The sequence below is a fragment of the Gallinula chloropus genome (genome assembly GCF_964237585.1).
Source record: "Gallinula chloropus genome assembly, chromosome: 3".
NCBI classification, from domain to species: domain Eukaryota; kingdom Metazoa; phylum Chordata; class Aves; order Gruiformes; family Rallidae; genus Gallinula; species Gallinula chloropus.
The window spans coordinates 22,545,977-22,553,748 of record NC_140087.1 but is presented as its reverse complement, the minus strand read 5'-3'; the positions used below and the strand labels follow the sequence as shown (position 1 = coordinate 22,553,748).

The 7,772-nt window shown below is 42.8% G+C and overlaps 1 pseudogene across 1 annotated transcript; it reads left to right on the top strand.

The window, feature by feature from the left end:
- Positions 1–894: 894 nt before the first annotated feature.
- Positions 895–6,639, top strand: LOC311190442 (pantetheinase-like; annotated as a pseudogene). The gene is made up of 7 exons: positions 895–1,107; positions 1,203–1,333; positions 2,189–2,381; positions 2,897–3,189; positions 4,227–4,600; positions 5,813–5,983; positions 6,373–6,639. The product of its transcript is annotated as a pantetheinase-like (transcript).
- The last annotated feature ends 1,133 nt before the right edge of the window (positions 6,640–7,772 follow it).

Sequence of the window (7,772 nt, the reverse complement as noted above, 5' to 3'; positions counted from 1 at the left end):
CAAATGTTATTGAAATTAATGAGCTGTCCTGTAATGCCTGAACTTCACCAGACCTCTAGTGGAAACTAGGCAGGCCTAGCTAAGCCCTCCAGCTGTCTGGCAACACATCGTCTCCCCTCTTTATTCTTTCACCGATGCAATGGAGGTAAAAGAAACCCAAAGAGGAATCCTGGTTTCCAAGTTTGTTGTTGAGATCAACTCACAAGCTTGGCCTGAAATGATTATCCAGGGCATCAGGGTTAAAGCACAGCAGTGGGATCTCCTGTGGGAAATTCAGTAAGCTTGTCTGGTGCAGTGGCAGGGCTGAGTACCCATCTGCTGTTCCTAACACAATTGTACAATCTGTGTGGCTGTCATAAGCAAGGAATGGACCAGATACAGCCAAACTATGCTCAACTAGATTGGAGCAGCCCTGACCTGGGGTGGCACAGGGAGTGTCTGTGGAGCAACACCAAGCCTGGGACTGACCACCTGCCTCCTGCAGCCCTGCTTGTGCCCCACCCCTCGACTTTGGGCAGGAATGTGTCCACACTGGTCTTTGCTGAGATTTCCCAAACTGGCTTGTTTTTCCTGCCATGACCTGGGCTTGCCCTGAACTGTGTTATGGCAGCAGCACCATGCCTGGACCACTTGTAAACCTGGGGAGCGACTGTGTCTCTGGCTGCAGCACCGGGGTGACTTCTCTGCCAGGGGCGTAAGACAGGATTGCTCAATGCTGGCAGCTCTCTTGCCTTTGGTGGTGTGAGGCCTTCATGGCAGGGTGATTGCATCTCCCGGTGTCTTCTTGGGGAATTCCCAGGTTTTGTGCAAGACTTAGCCTTTTAAAGTCCCCTGTGGCTTTGCTTGCCTCTGTCTTCCTCTGTCTTCCTCTTGGGTGACTTCCAGGCTCCAGGCATGGGGTTTCCTACAGCTTGTGCCTCTGCCATGCTCCTGGTGCTGTCTGTTCTGGAAGCCTGTGCCCTAGACAGCTACATCGCAGCCGTTTACGAGCACAATGTGGTCTTGTCAGAGGACACTGAAGTGCCAGTTTCTCCTGAGGAGGCCTTGATGCTGATGGACAAAAATATGGCAATTTTGGAAGAGGCTATCAAAGCAGCAGCCGGACAGGTATTAGGACAGAATTAGAGACAGTGATTTGGGTAAAAGCCAGCCATTTATCTGTTTTATTAATGGTGGGGTTTGGGTTTGTGTTTTGGTTCCAGGGTGCCCATATCATTGTGACTCCTGAAGATGGCATTTATGGCTGGGTCTTCACAAGAGAAACCATATATCCTTATCTTGAGGATATCCCAGATTCACAGGCCAACTGGATTCCGTGTGCTGATCCTGGAAGGTACCATCCCTGTCTGTATGGGGGAACTGTCAAATGGGAAAGACCTTTAGGAGTGGTTGTTGATAGTTGTCTTGGAATGAGTACTGTGAAATGAAGTCAGGTTGACATCATGTAGTTGTCATAAATAGCTTTAGACAACTTCTCTCAGTATTTGTCATTTTTTCTTGTTGTAATTATTCTGATTTTAGTTAGATGCTCATAAATGTTGGGGATTTATTTAAAATTAAAACAAAACCTTGCAGAATCTACATTTCAGGGATTTATGCTTCAGAATGTAAATCCCTGAAAGGTAGGGATACACTTCCCCAGAATACATCTCAGTACATTTCATGTATTCCATATATGTTACAGAACATGTATAAGGTGCAGGAATATTAGGGATATTTGTGAATAAAATAACAGCTGCTACTGAAAGGATATACTGCATGATTTCAAATTTATATTTTTTAATCATGATATGGCAACCTTTTTATTCTCTTATTTTCCTTGATAAACTACACCATTCAAGAGCTGAATCAGAAAGCTGAGATTAGTGCATGTCTTGGTGTAATATCAATGCCGTACCACACACCAGCAGCAGAAGGGAGTCTCAAAGGTGCAAAGAGTCACTTTCACTGTGAGGAAACCCATGTGGTTCCTCACTTATCTAACATGAGGTAAAGCTGGGGTTTCAGCACAGTAAGCTTTGAAGCACAAACCGCTGCCATCTATTGAGTAACAGAAAACAACAGTCTTGTATTAGAAATGACTAACTTAAATCTATTGTTCTTGTGATCTGCAGTCTTAGTGTTGGCAGTTGTTATGGATTGACTGGTTTTGATGGTATACTTCTTTTCCTCCTTCCTTGCTCTTCAGGTTCGGTCCCTCACCAGTGCTGGAAAGACTGAGCTGTCTGGCGAGGAATAACTCCATCTATGTGGTTGCAAATATGGGAGACAAGAAAGCCTGTAATTCCAGTGATCCAAGGTGCCCGAGTGATGGTCGCTATCAGTACAATACCAACGTTGTCTTTGACTCAGAAGGGAAATTGGTGGCTCGTTACCACAAGGTAAGATGATTCTACAAAGTTGAGGAAGTGCATGATCCTGAGGTGGTTAAAGATGTGAAACAGAAGCTGCTTCCCAGGCGTAAAAGTCACTACAGGACAGGTATCAGAGGACAGGTGAAAGCTGCTGCCTTAAGATATCTTATTTCCTGCTATTCTGAATTTAATAGCAAGCAATTAAATGAAATTAAAACTCAGTAAATCGTCAAGCTTTATTGCTTCTCAATAGGAAGTGGCACATGGGATATTAAAACAGTAATGTCCTAAACTCTTGCTAACTAAATACAAATCTCCTTCACTGGAATTAGATCAGAACTGTGCATTTCTGTGATTGAGTCCTCTTGCAGTAACAGGAAATCTCCTTTCCAAAATTAAGATGTAGCATGTTCACAAATCATGCTCTCCATTACTTGTATATAAGTGAATGAGTATTACATTCGCTATTATTCTGATTCAAATAGTTTTACTTATTTTCTAACACTGTTTTTTTTTCCCTCTCTATTCCTTTCTATGAACAGTACAACCTTTTTGTGACAGAGAAACAGTTTAATTACCCCAAGGACCCAGAATTCGTTACTTTCAAAACATCCTTTGGCTACTTTTGGCATTTTCACTTGTGCAGACATTCTCTATCATGACCCAGCTGTGGTCTTGGCAAGTAAATTTCAGGTCGACACCATTCTGTTCCCAACTGCTTGGGGTAACACTCTCCCATTGTTGTCAGCGGTCCAGTTCCACTCAGCGTGGGCCATGGGAATGGGCGTCAACTTTCTTTCGGCAAATACACGCAACTCCACTTTAGGCATGACAGGTAAGGTGATGCTGTTCTAATTGCTCTTGTTCCCATGAGCAGTTTTTGTATCTCTGCAGTGCAGCTGACTTGAGCAGAAATTCCAGTCAGCTTCAGGCACACATACACGCGTTGACAGGTTTGGGACAAGGGACCTTGTACAGATAGAAAGGATATCATGATCTGTAGGAACTCAGAAATGCTTCCATCTTTAACACCTTTAGTTATTTGTTAAAGGATCAGTCCAGAGAGTTTATGGATGCGATTTTTCATCTTCTGCCCCTGGTGCTGGTTATTGATGTTTTGGTTATGTGAAGGCCCAAACCTTTTTTTCTCCACCAGGTGGAAACCTAACCATGAGAAATGTTCTTGGGAGTCCTGCCACACTCCTGGGCTGCAGACCTTGAGTCAGGTTTTCTTTGCAGGCCCTGTTTTCGCTGTGTATTTTCCCAAATAGGTACTGGAAGTCAAGCATGAGTTTTACTTACTGGTGTTGCTGAAACGTAGCCCTAAACTGTGCCTTCCAAATAAAAGTGGATATAGGCTGTTTCTTTAGTACTCAATCACTGGTGACCCTATGTCATACAACTCATATTCTCTATGAGTAGGTTTTACTCTGGGATTTAAAGATTTATGTATTTATATAAAGAGTTCGTATAAAGACATAGTTTTGGGTAGTAACTTTTTTTTACAGAATTTATTTGACCTGACAGTGTTATCAGTAATTTTAGTCAGTAATTCTGATTTCTGATGCAGCTAAACTCAATGAGGACTGTATAGCTTCAGCCGCTTAAATCATATACAATGGTATATAAGACATGGTACAGCACAGTAATCTTGCCATTTACAATACGTGAAGCATCAGAGTTTGGTCTACTTTCTACTGATTGCAAAAGGCATTATGCTAGGATTGTAGTCTGTGAAGGCTTAATTTCAAAACAATCTGGTAAACATTAGAATAAACTGTGGCACCTGTTTGTTTAGTGAATACTGCTTACTTCTACTATACACTTGCTTTCAGATTAAAAGCAAAGCGTTCTGGTGTTCTGTGTTTGCAGGGAGTGGAATTTATGCCCCAGATGGCCCAAAAGCATATTATTATAATACAGAAACAGAAAATGGTCACCTTTTGGTGGCAGAACTGAGTTCACGCCCACGTCTGTCTCCTGACTATCCCTCTCCTGTTCACTGGAATTTGTATGCCAGCAGTATTGAACAGCTTCCGTCCAATGATCACTATTTCAGTGGGACTGTTTACCATGATCTCTTCTCCTTCACTGAGCTCACCCAACCTGAGGGAAATCGTGCCATTTGCCAGCATGACCTCTGTTGCCATCTGAGTTACAAGATGGCAGAGAAGCAGAAAGATGACATTTATGTTCTGGGTGCCTTTGATGGGCTACATGTTGTTGAAGGAGAGTATTATTTGCAGGTAAAAGTTTTCTGTTCTTACTTGGGCATTTGTCTCATTTGTGATTGAGGGAGTTTAAGAGGACGCATTTTTCAGACCCCTCTGAAAACATTTGTTTCCTTCATAATGTGCTTTGACTTCACTAGGGGTGTCGACCCTGCTTTTCTGTCTATGTTACAAATTATGGAAGACCCTGAGTTGACTCTGTGTTTTTACTTGTTGCCAGTTAGTTGTAGTGCCTACATAAAGTCAAGGGCTTTTCAGCTTCCCATACCCTGCAAGGTGTAGAAGAAGCTGGGAGACTCCAGCCAGGACAGCTGGCCCAGAGTGGCCAAAGGGACGTTCCCTGCCACAGAGCATCATGATCCAGATAGAACTGGGGAAGCGAGCCAGGAGGCAGGACAGATTCTTGGAAGCAGGCTGGGCATCTAGAGTTTGATTTTTTTCAATATGTGGTGAGCAGTTGAATTTGTGCACCACTCATTGATTTTATTATTATTAGTAGGGGTAGTCGTAGTAGTAGTATTGTCCTTTGTTATCCCATTAAACTGGTTTTTATCTCAGCCCATTAGGGTTTTTTCCATTCTCCTCCCTATCCCACTTGAGGGGATAAGCCCCATGCTTAGCTACTGGCTGAGGTTAAACCACGACTTGGGGGGGAAGATTGTAGACTTTTCCTTGTCTTTAGAGGGATGTTCTAGTAACAGCAGAGAGCTGTTTTCTGCTTAGTGGAGTATGCCATCATGTTGATGTGATTCATTAACATGTAGTTATCTCACAAAATGAAGGAACTAAATACAGATAGAACCTTAGTATTCACATGGCTTGTCGGGGTATTGATTCTTTTCAGTGTCACTGCTAGGCTTTTTTTAATGTGCTATATCTTTAGAGCATTCCCCCTAGAACAGGCAAATAAATATGGCTTCATTTTTTTAGGAAAATCAGCCAGAGCTGAAGTAACATGCCTAGGTCATGCACTATTCCACATCCGTGACTAAATGCATATGCACTCTGCATGAATGTACACATAACTGTGTACACACAGAGCACTTTGTTCTGGTGCTGGTAAAGAGCTGTCTTTTTTTAGAGTGACAAGAGCACCCATAGATCCTCTTGGCCTGAATAAATAAGATGGATTGAATAATTTCTTCATCATGACAGCCCTTCTGACAGCTAAATTCAGCTCTTGACTGTTGAAAGCTTAGCAGTATTTGGCCTTTTTCCTCCCCACAGATATGCACGCTGCTCAAGTGCCAGAGCACCGAGCTGAACTCCTGCGGGCAGCCGGTGGAGACGGCTCAGACCAGGTTTGAGATGTTCTCCCTCAGCGGCACCTTTGGCACCAACTACGTCTTCCCAGAAGTCCTGTACAGCGGGGTGCAGCTGGCCCCCGGGGAGTTTGAGGTAAAGGGACACCCTTGTGAGTTGTCAGACTTGTAACACAAATGGTCAGAAAGCCACTGCAAGACACAGTAGCAACTTGGGAGTTATCAAGTTATTCAGTCACTGGCTTGAGTTCAAGACAGCTTTATCTGTGCCTGATTCCCCTGGTTGCATTCATAGAGCAGGTCCATTTCCCTGACTGCCTTCTTCCCCAAATCTTATAGAGCAAGCTCTTGCTCAAGACAGAAGTGTAGTTTTTCTCAGACTTTGTGGCATCTCCAAATTAGTAAGAGACTTTTTTCAAGACATGTCTCCACTACCTCATTGTTAATTAATATATTATTTTGTGTTTGTTGTACAGTAGTACTGCTTTGCTGATGTTCCTGTTTATTTTACTTGCCCATAACTAGGTGCTAAATGATGGACGTCTGGTAAGTCGGACTAGTACATCGAAGCCAGTTTTAAGTGTCACACTCTTTGGGAGGTGCTATGAGAAGGACCCTCCACACACAGAGCAAGGATCACCATGATTTCACTGCAGGTCCTTTAAGGTCTCATCTGCTTGTTTCTGTAATTAATCATAATTAATGATAATGTTAACTAATGTTAATTAATGTTAAAACTCATGACATTCTATTTCTCAGGTTGCCAATGACAGCATAGTCATTGCACATTGATTTGTTGACTTGATTTTGTAGCAAAAATAAATTACTCTTCTGGGCAGTTCTCTGTGTGTTTTTTTATGATCGCTTTTGATTGGCATAGGCTTGAGTTCAGTCTCACTGGGGACAGTAGAGAAAATTTCTCTAACTTTGAATCCCCTGTGTAGGATTCAGGCACACAGCTGTGGATTGTGGCACAACCGATTTTCAGGGTCTTAGCAGTGATTTCCACAGTACTGTTCTGCCCCACAAAACTGTTCTAAACCAGAGGTTAACGGATCCTTTGAAAGCCAGAGTTTCAACTTTTAAGTTACAAACTACTTTGAAAAGAAAACAAGCCTCCAAAACCTGTTGCTTCAAAACCAATTACTCAGCTGAGCACGCAGTGCAATACATTATCCTGCCATGCTCCAGCTTACAGTTGGAGGATGCCAGTTAAACCTTTCTGGCCATTTTTAGGGTGTGAAAAATCTCCTTTCCACAAAGCTATTGATAACTGTGTTACCTTTTTCAAGGAGTCAAGTGGGTCAATATCAAAAATTCCCAAAATGAGCAATTCTGCAATTCCCTATCTGTCTTCCCACGAAGTAGTTGCTTGCGCCAGTGTGACTGAGAGTCAGGACTGTGTGTGCAGGCTGGTGAACAGGGTGCAGGCCCTGCAGTGGAATGGATAACTTTGGGTGGCATGGCTAAGATTTCCACGTGCTGTTAATTCTGTTGTTTGTTCGTTTTGAAATAGAAACACTGTTCACATTTAATCTGACCAACATCGTGAAAAATAGACTTGTAGGATGTATTTTTAAATTTTTTTTTTTTTACAAAGTGAATGTTGTAAAAACAAGATTTTAAGACTCTAGGTGTATTAGAGTGTAATCCCCTATGATTTATGCAATAGAAGTAATGGAAAGCACTCTACTTGTTCGTGAAGGAAAAGTATCTCATCTCTACATTTATATCTATGCCCTGGGACACAGAGTGTCCGGTTACAACTGAGGAACATAACCATGTGGTCTCACTGAAAGCTGAATGGCTTGTGGTTTCCTCACCCCTGTCCGCCCGTCCTCACTGCTCTGCAGTGATTGCAGGGTTGCAGGCGTGACCCTTCGCACAGGCTTCTCCACAGCAAGATAACACCCGTTGAATGAGAA